Here is a 16,654-nt window from a genome sequence, read left to right as displayed (position 1 = left end):
AAGTAAAATACTAAAAGGGTGGCAACAACCCCAGGAAAATATGCTTTAGCCAAATCAGAAGAGATCCCAAATCGTGAGGGGGGGGGAAGGGGATAAAAAGAGGTTCAGAAAGAAAAAGAAAAAAAAAAGAAAGAAAAAAGAAACAAATAAAAAAAGAAAACCAATAATGAAAAAAATATAAAAAGGAAAAAAAAATACATATATATTAGATAAACTAGTTAAAAAACGTTAAAAAAGAAAAGGGTAAAAGTTAAAAAAATTTAGCAGAAGAAGAGAAAAAAAATTGAAAAAGAAAAAAAAATTAAATTAACTGCAAGGCTAAAGAATCATGGGGAGAAAGCCATGAGTTCCGTGCTTTGCTTTCTCCTCCTCTGGAATTCCGCTGCTCTCCTTGGTATTGAAACTGCACTCCTCCAAAGTGAACTTGGTCCTGGCTGGGTTTCTTGTTGATCTTCTGGGGGAGGGGCCTGTTGTAGTGATTCTCAAGTGTCTTTGCCCCAGGCGGAGTTGCACAGCCCTTACCAGGGGCCGGGCTGAGTAATCCGCTCGGGTTTGCTTTGGGGAGCTTTTGTTCCCTGAGCGCTTTCCGTAGAGTCCGGAGGACGGGAATGAAGATGGCGGCCTCCCAGTCTCCGGCCCGGAGGAGCTGAGAGCTCGGGGCCCCACTCCTCAGTGTGCCCTCAGAGAACAGCGCCCAATTACTCCTGTCTGCCTGGCCTCCGGCCGCGCTCCGAGCTCACCGAGCCTGCGACCGGTTCAAGGTAAGCCCGAGCTTTGAGCTCACTCCTCGGCTCCGTCTCTGTAGCTGGCTTCCCCGTTCTAATACCTGCAAGCTCTGCGACACTCAGACACCCCGATCCTTCTGTGACCCTGCGGGACCTGAGGCCACACTGGCCCCGCGTGGGCTTCACCCCAGTTAAGCCTCTGGAGCAATGTCCCTCAGCGGAACAGACTTTTAAAAGTCCTGATTTTGTGCTCCGTTGCTCCGCCGCTTGCCAGGAGCCAGCCCCTCCCCCCGGGGTCTATCTTCCCGTCGCTTTTGGATTCACTTCTCTGCCAGTCCTACCTTTCAGAAAGTGGTTGATTTTCTGTTTCTAGAATTGCTGTTCTTCTTCTCTTCGATCTTCCGTTGGATTTGTAGGTGTTTGCAATCTTTAGATAAGCTATCTAGCTGATCTCCCGCTACCTGAAGTTGTCTCAGCTGCTACTTCTCTGCCATCTTGACTCCTCCCCTCCCTAATGTCCAGCTTTTGACCTTAAGTGTAACAATGTGAGATGAAAGTTTTTCTAAACAGCTGATATGGCCCAGTTTTATATGTGGTCTGTTAGGTATTCTTAGTGTTTCAATATTTTTATTATAACTGGCCATTAGTAATTAAAAATGAAATTTTAAAGAATCAGAGACTTTGTAGGAATTGACTATTGTAAATAACCCACACTAGACAGCATAGGAGGTTTCTTTTTCTTCTTCTTTCTTTCTTTCTTTCTGTCTTTTTTTTTAATCGCAGGATATTTCTAAGATTAGTTATTATGCTCCAAAAAGTCTAGAAATCCTAATAAGATACAACCTGATGTTAGCATTACCTTGGTGACTGTACTGATATTTAATTTAATGAAGTAATAAATTTAGAAATATATTCTTGCATGCATTTGTTTCTAGGATTTATTTTATGAAAATCTATTTACAGACTAATAAAAAAAATCTCAAATAGTGATGCATGCATGCATTATACTACACATTACCAATAATTTATAAGAGAGAAGATTACTTCAATAATTGTTAACACAAGCAAGACAGGCTAATTGCCATAAAACATGTCAATATAATGGTTATTAATAGTTCACATCCACTGTAAAAATCACTTGAACCTAGACTATGCATGTAAACATAGATACAAACTTCCTTGAAATGACATACATTTATATAATATTGGCGGTTTTGCTTAAGAAAATGAGCACGGTTTTTAAAAAAATGAAAAGGGAACTATGAATAAGAAGTGCATAAATATGTGAATTTTCAGTATTATTGATTGGTTCTTCTTTTCATATTATGTACTTATCATTGGTCCTGAATTCATTAGGAGGGCAAAATTAACTGCATGATTTAGAGTGAGGCTTATGCTGTTACCAAAATCTGTTAAACTCCAAGGTCAACTTTAATTCTGAGGTAGCTACATAGAAGAAGAAAGAGAAATAAGAGAACCAAATTAAAAAAAAAATAACAAACATTAAGAGTGGTAGGAAAAGAAAGAGGTAAAATGTGTACCTAACTGCTCAGAAAAGAAGTTGAGTAACAGTTGCAGAACAGTGAAAGTCTGAATTTTATCTCATCTTCTGTTTTTCTTCCCTTTACCCCTTCCTCTTCTTCAGAATTAAACATGTGTATTCCCCCACAAAAGCAGACTTCACTTGAATAAGTTATAAAATTAAGCATCATGTGAACAAAAAAATTACATAAAAGGGTATTTTCTGTGTTTAGAATGTGGAAATGGAACTTTGTGATATTAGTGTTTCAAGTGCAACTAGTAAGCCCTAGAAAGTGAAGGCAGTGGAGTTAATGTTTTACAGCATACAAAGATAAAGCAGTATCCTCACATTTTAGAATTAGTCTGTCTAATGAGGAGGACTTACGAGTAAAAAATACTCAAAAAATAAAAAAGGAATAATTAGGAGCTGAAAAAGGACTGATTCATTTTTACTGGCAGAAACTTAAAAACTCATTTGTCACCTTCTAATATGTTTCATTCATTCAAATGATGTTTATCAGTCCTCTGTCATGTACCACATTCTGATTAAGGCATTAGGATAAAACAGTGGACATAAAAAATTTCAACTCTCATGGAATATTCCATAAGGTAGGCTTGCCTTACCTTATGAATAAGTATAAGATGCTAATAACAACCATAATAAAATGATAACTATCATATTGCTGATTTAACTGGCACTGGTCTAAGCATATTACATATATCAAATTATTGAATCCTCATGTCAATACTATGAAGCAATTACTAATAGTATTTCCATCTTATAAATATGGAAACTGGGGCATTCTGCTAAGTAATTTGCCCAAAGTCACATAGCTACTAAACAGCAAAGCTGGTGGTATCAGTTAGATAATATTAATTGTTATGTAGGGAAAAAAATACACAAGTGAGACATGGTTAGGTAATAATAGAATGTGGCAAGGATGAAGGGAATAGTTATTTTATTAAAAAGTTGTTATGGAGTATTACACTGACAAAATAATGTTTGAAAACAAACCTGAAAGAACCAAGGAAATAATACCTAGAAGAAAATGGTCCAGGCAGTGGGAAAAGTAGAGGAGTGGAGATGTGCTTAATATGCTTAAGAAACAGCATGGATGTGTCTAGGGCAGGATAAGTGAAGACTATAGCAGAAGTAAAACTGATCAGTTTGGCTGTAGTGCTGAGGTAGATAGTATTCTGAAGTATCTGAGCAGAAGAGAAGATACATGATCTAATATGTGCTTAAAATGATCACTGACCGAATTAATTTAAGAATTGAAGGGAGAAAGCAAGAAGGCCAGTTGGGGACAATGATATTAATCTAGTCAGAAGACTATAGTTGCTTGAAGTTGGTGGGGTTGAGTGTATGAGCCATGGTTGAACTATGAATATATGATGTCTTGATGAATTATCTGAGGTGTGAGAGGAGTGAGTTAAAAACTATTACAGGTTAATGTTTAGTCTTGAAATAATAATGGTCTAGATTAATCCTTCACTCCACAAAAAGTTTATGGGAAAAGCTGGTTGATAGGGAGTAAAATATAAGAGTAAAATATAATGTTGAAAAAGAGAAAAGTGAATGTCTTTTAGTAGGTATGAGTAGATAGAATATAATGCATGAAGATTAGTTTTGGATAGGGGCTCAGAAAGCTAATTTGTTGTAGCAAGAAGAAAGGCAGAGTCTATGGGTAAGGATGAAAGTGAGTTGGTAAATAATAGTATCTTGACCAACTTTACAATCAAATCATAAAACACACCCTCATTCTATAATATTCAGATATAAATTCAGCTTCACTTATATATTGGTATGCTGATTAGAAAAGAGATATTTGATATTCCACAGGCCATGTGTATTATAAAATTAGAATTGTGTTTTAGGTTATATACATGAATCTGTTATGATATTGGTTAATGTCAGTCAGTCATAGGGGCTATTCACCTCTGAGTACATTAACAATCACATTTACGATCTTTCCTGCCTTACAAGAGGATCCCTATAGATGGTACTTAAATCAAGATACTGACAATCTGGGGTTTTACTAGTAAATTCAGCTAATTGCTTCAGTTGATTCCCTGTAATTATACTGCAGATATGTGTACACAAACACACACACATACACACACACACACACACACACACACCCCTGCAATGCTTAATAAAGGATTGGAATTTAAGAAACAAGACAGAGGATCATAGAGGAAGGGAGGGAAAAATAAAATAAGATGAAATCAGAGAGGGAGACAAACTGTAAGAGACTCTTAACTACAGGAAGCAAAATGAGCATTGCTGGAGGGGAGGTGAGTAGAGAGATGAGGTAACTGAGCGATGGTTATTAAGGAAGGCATGTGATGTAATGAGCACTGGGTGTTACATGCAAATGATGATTTACTGGACTCTACATCTGAAATTTCTCCCAAGAGATCAATGCATATAGATAATCAATGATACACTATATGTTAGCTAATTGAATTTAAATAAGTCATAAAAGAGAAAAAAGGATTAGCAAGATGTCTTATTAATTTTATGCTTAGTAGATAGCAGTCCTCAGATGATACTTTTCTCTCCTATCCCACCTGCTTTTGTTTGCTGTCTGTTATTTTATATGTTCACCTCTAGGATTTTCCGTAAAAAATCAATTAGATGTAACATATTTTGGGAAATTTTTTTAATCAATTAATACATTTGTGACTATTTTGAATGCTAGCTTTGTGCTAAATAAGTCCTACATTAGGCTATGGAGGATTCAGAAGAAAGATAAGAAATACTTCTTGTCCGCAAGTGTCTTCGTTTTTCAGTACTCTTCTTGTTTGTTCTTGTGTCTTTCATTGTCTTCTTTTCTCCTTCAACCACCATTTATTTTTTTCTGGGTCCTATGCTGATATCCAGCCATTTCAAATATCTAACTTCATTTATCCTCTTCAACCAAAATACCCCACCTGATTCCAGCCTCTCTATACCTTATGGTTTATAAGTACTCAGCATATATTTAGGATCCTGCAGATTAATTGGAGCTAGTATGATAAATGCATGCATGGTCCTAAGGTGTTATTAATTGAAAATGCTCAAATACATTAACACACTGTTCTGGTTTATTTCAGTCTGTATTATTTCCTTTCATGCCAATAAGGTTATCTTTGGCAATGCCAGAATTATGAACATTGTCTCTTATCAGCAAAATATTATGAATTAATACTAAATTTTAACTTCCTTGAAAAGAAATGTTCAAAACTATTACACATTGTTTTTAGATATTGTCCATCAGAAAAATTGACAGTCTGTCCATTCTTGATTGTTACTTCTTTTGTATTAGAAACCTCATATATTATATTCACCTTCAAGATCCACCACCTGCATCAAAGTAACTGAGTATTTTTCAGCTATAGCTCAAATGACACCAGAAAGGGCTTGAATCAGAGAATGTACTAAATTCATATGTTTAGAATTAATCAAAAGAGAGGTCAATCCATAAAAATGCCCTGCTCTGTAACTAGCCCTAAGAGATTTCTCTTAAAAAGAAATCTAAATTTTGGGGCACCTGGATGACTCATTCAGTTAGGCATCTGCCCTTGGCTTGGGTCATGATCCCAGGGTCTGGGATGGAGCGACACATTGGGCTCCCTACTCAGTGGGGAGCCTGCTTCTCCCTCCACCTCTCCTCCCACTCCCCCTGCTGTGCTCTCTCTGTCAAATAAATAAATTAAATCTTCAAGAAAAATCTAAATATCTCCTAAGAGATATGGCATACAAATTATCTGTAATAGGGAACCTCATATTGAGACCCCATATCTTGACAGATTAGTGATGCAAGGCCATATCTCTTGAGGTGAAGTCTAATAACTAAGATTTCTTTTGTGAGACAATTTAGTAGGAAGCTTTAGGGTGAAAATTTTGTGTTGGAGGAATTTTTTAATTTGGGGAAAGATTTTAACCTTTATTGATGTGCTTTATTGTCAAGGAAAAATAATTCCATATTTTCTTGTGCATGTGAAGTGTGAGCAGAAACAGCATGGTCATTTGCCTTAGAATTTTACAGTTGTTCAATCTACAGTATTGAAGTTGTATGTCCCATCTTGTGTGGTGGTAATAGCAAAGCTTAAATATACCTAGGCTTAATTGTATTTTCTTTGCCTGATATTTTCCAATTTAATTAAAGCTTCCATAATGTCAAGTGTTTTTCATATTAATTCCTGTTAACAGGAGACACTGCAGTCATGAATATTTTGCTTTCTTGTTTATTTGATCCCATGATATTCTATACCTTTTAGTATGAAAGAATGGCACAAGGCCTGGCACACAGGGGGCATGTATTAAATATTTATTTATCTTTAAAGACAGGGATCTTAATATCATAATGTTAATAATTGCTTAAATGCATTGAGAGATGACTATGTGCCCAAACCAACTCTAGATTAAGAAGCTCTATACTGTTTGGACACATAGATGGCATTTTGTTATAGCAGTTTGACATTAAGGTTGTTTGGAAATATCCTGCCACCCCCTTCCCCCAAAAAACCCAACTAGGAAAGTGATTATATTTTGAAATATGTCATGTATTATTTTACATATTTCCAGGTAATTTTTGGGATCATTATTCCATTACATACTTGCGCTTCCTAGCATCCCTATAATTGCTCTAGGTTTGAGGCAGGAATTTACTAGTCAGTAATGAAATGAAATTCAGAGATGGGATGGAGGTCATTGCTGAGGTCCAGATATGAGGAGTAATTCACATTATTTGGTGAATTTAAATAATCAACAAACCAACAGACAATGTTTTAATTTTTTAAATTTTTTTTTACATTTTAACTCTGTTTCTTTGACATCCCATTATGTTAAAGAGACTCATAAACTCAATAATGACCAAAAAACCCTCAATAATGACAAATACTCTCCTTTGGATTAGACATAATATGTTTAAAGGAGCTTCAAAAATTAGATACTGTGACTGCTTCTTGCTTATTTTCTGACAGTAGCTATTATTACTTGGTTAAAACCACAGCAACCTAATCCGTATTCCAAACCATGTATGCTCGAGTACTTAGGTTTTTGGATTATATTAGCTTCTTATTATTAGCTTCTTATTAACACTCAGAATAGGAAAGAAAATAAATCTATTCAATTTGGCATGACAGCTAAGAAAAATAGTAATTACCAGAACTTGAGTGATCTTGAGGAAGAAAATGAGTTAACAGTTTTACAAAAGCCAGTGTTCAGCAATTTCATTTGAAAAGATGACTGCAGGAGTCATTTGTCTCTTTCTGCCTCAAATCTGTACAAATTTGATAGGAAACTATAAGAAATATTTCATTAGAAAAGAAATTTTAGGCTTTGTCCTATTCCTTGCCTGGAAAACTTTATAAAACTGAAGTTCTTTCTTGAGCCACAGTATGACTTTTTTAAAAGGTATGTTTGTTTGTTTGTTTTAAGATTTATTTACTTATTTAATATAGAGAGAGAGACCAGAAATAGGCAGAGAGGCAGGCAGGGAGAGAGGGGGAAGCAAGCTCCCCACCAACCAGAGAGCTTGATATGGGGCTCAGTCCCAGGACCTGAGATTATGACCTGGCCCAAAGGCAGAGGCTTAACCCACTAAGCCACCCAGGTGCCCCTTTTTTAAAAGGGTTTATCTAACCTCAATTGATTTGATAACTTCTGGTCTTAAGAGCTCTTCTTAAATTTGTTATTAATTCCTTATTAATCAGATTTCTTTGAAATGCAGGAAAATATGGACTTCCTCTAGAGAAAATTTTGCTTACATATATACAAAATTAATGTGTACAATTTAAGGAAATTTGTGAATCCAAAAGCACTAATCTCTAGTGTTAGGGCAATAGGGATACTTTATTGGGAGCTATTTTCTGTTGCGATGATTGAGTCTAACATCTGTGGATTTTTATTATTTATTTATTTATTTATTTTTAAAGATTTTATTTATTTGACAGACGGAGATCACAAGTAGGCAGAGAGGCAGGCAGAGAGAGAGAGAGGAGGAAACAGTCAGAGAGAGAAAGGGAAGCAGGCTCCCTGCTGAACAGAGAGCCAGATGCAGGGCTCCATCCCAGGACCCTGGGATCATGACCTGAGCCAAAGGCAGAGGCTTTAACCCACTGAGCCACCCAGACGCCCCTGGATTTTTATTTTTATTGTTGTCTCCCTTTTTTTTCTTTTTCTTCTCTTCTCAAAATTATATGTTAAGCCTTTCACTTTTGATCAAGATAGAGTAAAAGGAATCAGATTTGACCTTCTACGAGAACACCAGAAACAACAACAACAAAAAACTGAGAACAGTAAAGAAGCAGTGAAAACAAGTAAACACACACACACACACACACACACACACACACACACACAGTTTTCAAGATTTTGAAAGGACAATTCCCTCATATACAGGGGGAAAAGAAAGGTTGAGCACTGAGACTGACTCAGTTTAGTACCTTGAAAGAATTTTCAGGATGATGTGCAGGAAGTGAGAATTAGGGTAGAGCCCAGTGAGTTATTTGAATTGAGGAAATTAAACCAAAGATCTAAGGCATCAGAAAAAGTCAGTTGAAATGGAATATTTGCCCTCACATATCATTATAATAATGCAAAATAGTGCATCAGTTTTGGAGAACAGTTTGGAAGTTCCTGAAAAAATCTCCATCCTAGAGTTTCCATATAACAGTAATTTCACCTCCATGTACATACTCAAGATAATTGAAAACACGTTCGCTCACCTCCCTCCACCCTCGCGAAATAACTTTATGGCAGCCTTATTCTTTATTGAGTAAATGAAATTTGGTATATCCATACACTATAATTTTATTTAGCTATAAGAAGGGATAGAGTACTGATACATGCTACAACATGGATAAACCTTGAAAACTTTAGGCTACATTTAAAAAGCCAGACATGAAAGATTTTTTTATTGTATGGTTTGTTTTATATGAAATTTTCAAAATGTGAAAATACGTAGAAACAGAATAGAAATTCGTGGTTATCAGGGACTATAGAGGGATGAATAGGAGTGGATGCTAATTGACATATGATTTCTTTTTGGGGTGATTAAAATATTCTGAAATTGGATAGTGGTGAGAGTTGCATGGTCTTGTGAATGTGCTGTACACACTGCAAGTGTAGAATGTGTTGTTCAGCTCTAAAGAGCTTAATTTTATGGTATATGAATTATATATTAATTAAGCATGGTAAATTTAAATAAGAATCAGATTCTCCTAACATAAAATAATAACGGTAAAGAAATCATTCGCCATGCTGAGATTCGGAACACACTCAAACTGTGTTTAAAAAGACTGTTAAAGGAGTCAAGAATGAGATAACAGAGGCACTAGAAATATCTGAAAAAGATTTTAAAGCAGTCATAAAAATGCCTCAGTGAGCAATTGTGCACATTTGGATCAAATGGAAAAATAGAAAACTATAGAAAATAAATAGTACATTGAACCAAGATAAGAAGAACAAAACTGAAAATTTAGAATTAAAAATAATTAATCAAAATTAAAAATGTCAGTGAACAAGTAGAATAGAACATAAAAAATAACAGGGAAGAGGAAAATAATAAAAGGAATTACTTAAACTGAATAGTAGAGGATAAAATAGTAAATATATGGAAATATATAAATAAAAGTAAGTATACATATGTTTACATAATCATAATGCTTAATTATAATCTTCCATTTTTCTTAATATATAGTATATATATGTATATATAATATTAAGAAAGATATATGTTAAGATAAATGGAGGATTATAATGTAAAACATTTTTGTCATTAGAATCCCAGATGGAGGAGAGAAAAAGAGTAGTCATGAAAAATTGCTCAAATTAATAATAGCTGAAAAATTCAAAATATGTAAGGAGACCTCAACATACAGTTACAAGAAGATGAGTAAACTTAAGCAGATTCAACCCAATGAAAGCTGTGCCAATGTACATCATAACAAAACATGTGAAACGTAAGGGCAAAGAAAAAAAATCTTGAAAACAACCAAAAACAAATGATACATTATTATGGGGGAGGGGGAACTATTCAAATGATAGTGGTATCTCTTCAGAAACCATGGAAACCAGAAGAAAAATGGCACATTTTTTTAAGTGTTGAAAGAAAAGCTCTGTCAGCCCAAAATATTAGATTCATGGAAAATATTATGCAGGAATAAAGGGAGAATCCAGACATTCCCAGAAGGAAAACTGGGATAATTTGTCACCAGCAGACCAATCAGAATGACTAAAGTAAGTTTTTTAGACAGAAGGGAAATGTAAATGAGAATATGGATAAATACAAATAGAAAACAAACAGACTCATCTTAAATACAGAGAACAAACTGATAGTTGCCAGAGGATAGGTGAGCAGGTGATGATGATAGTTGAAGGGGATTAAAAGGTGCAACCTTCCGGTCACAAAATAAATGAGTCATAGTGATGAAAAGTACAACATAGGGAAAATAGTAATATTGTAGGGACACCTGGATGGCTCAGTCATTTAAGTGTCTGAGTCTTGATTACAGCTCAGGTCATGATCCCAGGGTTCTAGGATTGAGTCACGAGTCAGACTCCATGCTCAGTGGAGAGGCGCTTGAGAATTCTCTCTCCCTCTGCCCCTCCTCCTGCCTGTGCTCTCTCTCTCTAAAATAAATCTTTAAAAAAATAATATTGTAAAAACATTAGATGGCGATTATACTTACTGTAGTAAGCATTAAGTAACATATAGAATTGTCAAATCAATATGTTGTACACCTGAAACTAACATTGTCATGTTAGTTATATTTCAATATAAAAGAAGAATGTGGGCAAATACAGTAAGCTTTCCTTCTTTTATTAATTTTCTAAATTATGTTTAATTGTTGAAGCAAAAATTATAAATTACTTCATATGATTTCACATGTATATAGAGGAAGTATTTAAGATGATTATATTTTAAACAGGGAGGAGTAAAGTGACATAGACGTAAGATTTCTCAAACTAGAAGAGTGGCAATACCAGAAGACTGTGTTTAGGTATGTATATGTAATCTGATACCCAGAGAAAACACTAAAAGAGCTACACAAAGAAATACAATCAGAAACACTATACATAAATCAAAATGGAAATCTAAAAAACGTTCAAGTAACTGACAGAGGGCAGGAAAAAGAAAAAGAAAGAAATGGAAAAACAGAACAAACAGAAAACAAACAAACAAAAAAAAAGCAAAAGGAAAAGGAAATAACAGATTTAAGCCTCAGCATACATTAAATGAAAATCATCATACTGTGCAAATGAAATGACAAAGATTAGCAGAATATGTTTTAAAAGTTTGGTTTATGATGTCTGTGAAATGTTTAATATAACAAGATAAGATAAAAGTTAAAAGTATGAAAAAAGATATATCATGCAAACCAACCATGTAATTGTGAGACTTCAACACTGTTTTCTCAATGACTGATAGAAAATTAGCAAGGCATATATAGAACAACCCAACTACAGCATCAACCAACAGGATCTCATTGACATGTATAGAACACTTGACCTAACAATAGCAGAATTCACATTTTCAAGTGCTCATGAAACATATAGAGTACATCCTGAGTCATAACACAAATTGCAACAAATATAAAAGAAGTCATATAGAGTATCTGTAATAACAATATAATCAAATTAGAATTAAATGACAGAACTATAATGGGAAAAACTACAAAAACATGGAAATGGAACAACCTCTTCTAAATGAAACATGGGTCAAAATCAGCTTTTCTTTCATAGGTGAACAAAAGGAAGCAGAAATAAATGGAAACCAAAATACAGCATACCAGATTTGGGAGGACACATCTAAACCAGTGCTGAGAGGGACATTTATAGCACTAAACACAGAAAAGATCAAGCATCTTGAATCAGTTATCTAAATTAAGAAAGTGAAGAGCAAAACAAGCCCCAAACAAACAAAAAGATGAAAATTATAAAGTTTAGAGCAGAAACTAATGAAATTGAAGATAGAATAAGTAATTGAAACAGATAGCTGCTGCTTAGAAAACACCAATAAAATGAACAGACCTCTAGAAAGACCTGTCAAAGAATAAATGAGAAAATACAAATTACCAATAACAGAAATGGAATAGAGAATATCCCTACAGTTCCTGTAAGCATAAAAAGGATATTCAGGAACTATTATAAAAAAATATAATATGATTTTCATATAATTTGACAACTTAGAAAAAAATATCCATTTTTTCCAAAATCATAAATAACCACAACACATCAAGAAATAATTTAAATAGACTTAAAACTATGAATAAAAGTTTAAATTTTTAACTTAAAAATTCCAAAAAATTAATCTCTAGGGCCATATAATTTGAATGGAGAATTCTACCAAATGTTTAAACAAGAGTTAACACTGGCTCTACACATTCTCTTACATAGAAGAGAGAATTTTTCACAATTCATTTTATGATGGTAGAATTACACTGATATCAAAATCAGACAAAGATAGTAAAAGAGAACTACAGAGCAATATTCACAAATATAGATGCATAATCCATAATAAAATGTTAGTACATAGAATTCAGCAATATATGACAATAATTATATACCATGATCAAGTGGGATTTATTCTATAAATGTAGGCCTGGTTTAGTAATTAAAAATTAATCATGTAATCCACTGTATTAATAAACCTAAGAAGAAAAATCATATCATTCAGTATAGAAATGCATTTGGCAAAATTCAATACCCATTCATGATAAACACCTTAGAAAAAAATACTGATAGGAACTTGCTCATTTGATAAAGAACACTTGTAACAAACCTACAGTGAACAATTATACTTTATGATGAAAGTCTTAATGATTTTCCCCTAAGGCAGGGAACAAGACCAGGGCATACTCTCTCAAGACTTACTCACTATGGTGCTAGAAGTCTTAACCAAGTCAGTAGGGAACTAAAAGAAAATAAGAAGCATATAAATTTAAAAAGAATAAATAAAAATGTCCTTATTTTGTCTATATAGAAAATTCTAAGAAATACACAAATCCCTAGAATTAATAATTAATTTTATTTCATTTATTTCATTCATATTTCATTTATTTCATTTAAACTTTATCAACATATGCTTTATTCTAATGGTTACTTGTCTGTTGTGGGATTTATGAATATCTGTCTCAATAACTCTTATATGGTTATGTGCTTCCATTTCAAAAATAATTAGTTAGCCTTTGCTTATTTACATCTGGTGACTAACCATTAAATCTGCTAATTATTTTTTGGTAGGAGGTAAGTAGAAGCATTCTATTTAAATCATTCCTCTGAATTATGAGTTGTCACCTGCAGGTCTTTACTATCTTCTTATTTAAAAAAAATATTTATTTTAATTAAACAACAACAAAAATAACAAAGCTTACGCATCCACCTCCGCTTTTTACAGCCATGTTCTCTGTATCTGTGAACTTGTTTATTTGTTTGCTTTTTGGATTCCACATTTAAGAGAGATCATGTAGTATGTGTCTTTCTCTCCCAGACTCATTTCAGTATGCACAATTCCCTTGAGGTCCATTCGTTTTTTCCAAGTAGTAGATTTCTTTTTTTCCTATGGCTAAATAATATTTCGTATGGATGTATATACATGTATGTGTGTGTAAATATATATAAACATTTACACACACACACACACACACACACACACATATATATATATATATATATACATTTATATTCCAATTTATCCATATATCCCCTGATATACACTTAGGTTGTTTCCATTATCTTTGCTATTGTAAATAATGCCACAGTGAACATGGGGGTGCATATATCTTTTTAAATTAGTGTTTTTGTTTTCTTTGGATAAATACCCAGAAGTGGAATTGCTGCATCTTATGGTATGAATAGCTAATATATTTTTGATAAAAAGGAATAAAGTAGGAATCTGTGTACTCAGTTTTAAGACTTGTTAGATAGTTACATGGCTATAGAAAACAAGACTGTAGTACTGGTAGAAGAACAGACACAGTGCAATGGAACAAAATTGAAAATCCAGGAAGAGACCAACAAAATATGCAACTGGTTATTGACAGATGAGTAAAAGCCAATCAGTGGAGGTAAGATAGTTTCCTTTTCAACACATAGTGCTGGAACGATTGGCTATCTAGATTAAAAAAAAAAAAGAAACAAAAACCTTGACATACACTTCAAGTTTTATACACATAATAAGTCAAAATGGATCATAAACTTAGATGTAAAATATAAAAAATATAAAACTTTTTGAAAAAGATTCAGGATCTAGAACCTGTTGAAAATATCTTAGGCTTTACAACTAAAGCAGAATAGGTAAAAGGAAAATCAGTAAATTGAATTGCAAGATTGAAAGTTTGCTCTGCAAAAGATTCTGGTGAAGAGATGAAAAGACAAAGTATAGGGCTCCTGGGTGGCTCAGTTGGTTAAGTATCTGCCTTTTGGCTCAGGTCATGATCCTGAAGTCCTAGAATTGAGTCACACATTGGGCTCCCTGCTCATCTGGGAGTCTGCTTCTCCCTCTCCCTCTGCCTGCTTGTGTGCTCTCTCTTTCTGTAATAAAATATAAATATATGTATATATATATGTATAAATAATAAAAGAAAAAATAATAGACAAGATACAGACTGGGAGAAAGTATTTGCAAACCACATATTCAGTAAAGGATTGATATATTGAATATTTCAAAATATTCTTTAACATATTATAAAGAATGTATCAATATTCTTTGTATTTTGAGTATAACTGAATACTTGAATATATTCTATATATATTCTTGAGTATAAAAGTTATTTAATATGTAAAGAACTTCTAACACTACTGTAAAATATTTTAACTTGAGTGTAAACAGAAATAAAAAGAGCCCCAAACACTAAACAAGCAAACACCCCCAATGTTTAACAGTAAATAAACAATCAGTTATAAAATGGGCAAAAAACATGATGAAAAAAATTCACTGAGGAGAGCTACAAATATCTAATAAACACATGAAAATTTGTTTAATTTCATTAGCTATTAAGAAAATGCAAAGTAAAAACAATGAGATAACACTATACACCTATCAGAATGGCTAAAATAAAAAATAGTGACAACACAAAAATAGTGACAGGATATTTAGAAAGTGGACCACTTATGCTTTGCTTTTAGGGTTGTAAAACGGTACAGCCCCTCTCTAAAAGAGTTTGGCTGTTTCTTAAAAAACTAAACATGTAGTTGACATACAACCCAGCATTTATCCCAGAGAAATGAAAATCTGTACATGCATGTTTAGAGCCGCTTCATTTGTAATAGCCAAAAACTAAAAACAGCTTATTTGTCCTAACACTGCTGAATGGTAGACAAACTATGATAATCCCATACCAATAAGTACTATTCAGCAATAAAAAGAGTTGGATTATTTGATACATGCAGCAACCTTGATAAATTTCCAGACAATTATGCCAAGTTACAAGGCCAATTCCAAGTGTTACATACTGTATGACTCCATGTATATGACATTCATGAAACAACAACTTCATAGTGACGAAGAACAGATTAATGATTGCTCAGGCTTTAGGAGCATATGGGATAAGAGTGGCACCTGAGTGGTTCAGTTGGTTAAGCCTCCCACTCTTGATTTCAGCTCAGGTCATGATCTCAGGGTCACCAGATGGTGTAACCCAGTCAAGCACCCCCAGCCTTCATCAATGCACCCCCCCTTGAGCCCCTTTCAGCTCCATGCTCAGTGGGGAGCCTGCTTGAGAACCTCTCTCTCTCCCTCTTCTCCTTCACCCCCTCTCTGTCTCTGTTTTTCTTTCTCCCAAATAAATAAATCTTAAAGAAAAAAAAAATTTAGAAAAAGAAACATATAGGATAAGAAGGAAGTGGTGGTGCCTACAAGGGCAACATAAGGAATCCTTGTTTTGTTGGAAATGTTCTGTATCTTGACTGTATCAGTGTATCCTGGTTGTGATATTGCACCATAGTTTTGCACAGTTGCCATGAAAAGTAATTGGGTAAAGGGCACATGCACAGTTGCCATGAAAAGTAACTGGGTAAAGGGCACATGGGATTGCTAATATTTTTTACAGTTTCATGTAAATTCATAGTCATCTCACGATTTAAAAAATTAATTATAGTTAAAGGATTTACAAATATATACCCTAGTAACACTAATCAAAAGTAAGTTTCAATAGTTATGCTAACTTCAGAAATTTGATTTTAAGGCAAAGACTATTGCTAAGTATAAAGAACATATTTTCATACTCATAAAGAGGCTCATTCATCATGAGATTATGAATATTCTAAATGCTTCTGTAACTAATAACAGAGCTTTAATATATATGAAGTAAAAACTGCAAGGACTGAATGGAGAAACACTCTAAATTATAGTCAGAGATTTCAGGAATATTTCTCAATAATTAACAGAACATGTAGACAGAAAATCAGTACGAAT

At 33.8% G+C, this 16,654-nt stretch overlaps 1 long non-coding RNA gene across 1 annotated transcript in view; it reads right to left on the bottom strand.

The window, feature by feature from the left end:
- The window catches only part of LOC116879482, a 23,994-nt gene extending 20,899 nt beyond the window's left edge, over positions 1-3,095 (bottom strand). Inside the window, exon 1 of the long non-coding RNA XR_004385035.1 lies at positions 3,085-3,095. This is a non-coding gene — a long non-coding RNA (uncharacterized LOC116879482). The remainder of the gene's footprint in view (positions 1-3,084) is intronic.
- Positions 3,096-16,654: the final 13,559 nt, after the last annotated feature.

Source organism: Lontra canadensis, unplaced genomic scaffold (assembly GCF_010015895.1).
Source record: "Lontra canadensis isolate GAN:19392208 unplaced genomic scaffold, GSC_riverotter_1.0 scaffold61, whole genome shotgun sequence".
Lineage (NCBI taxonomy): Eukaryota > Metazoa > Chordata > Mammalia > Carnivora > Mustelidae > Lontra > Lontra canadensis.
This window is presented reverse-complemented; position numbering and strand designations above follow the sequence as displayed.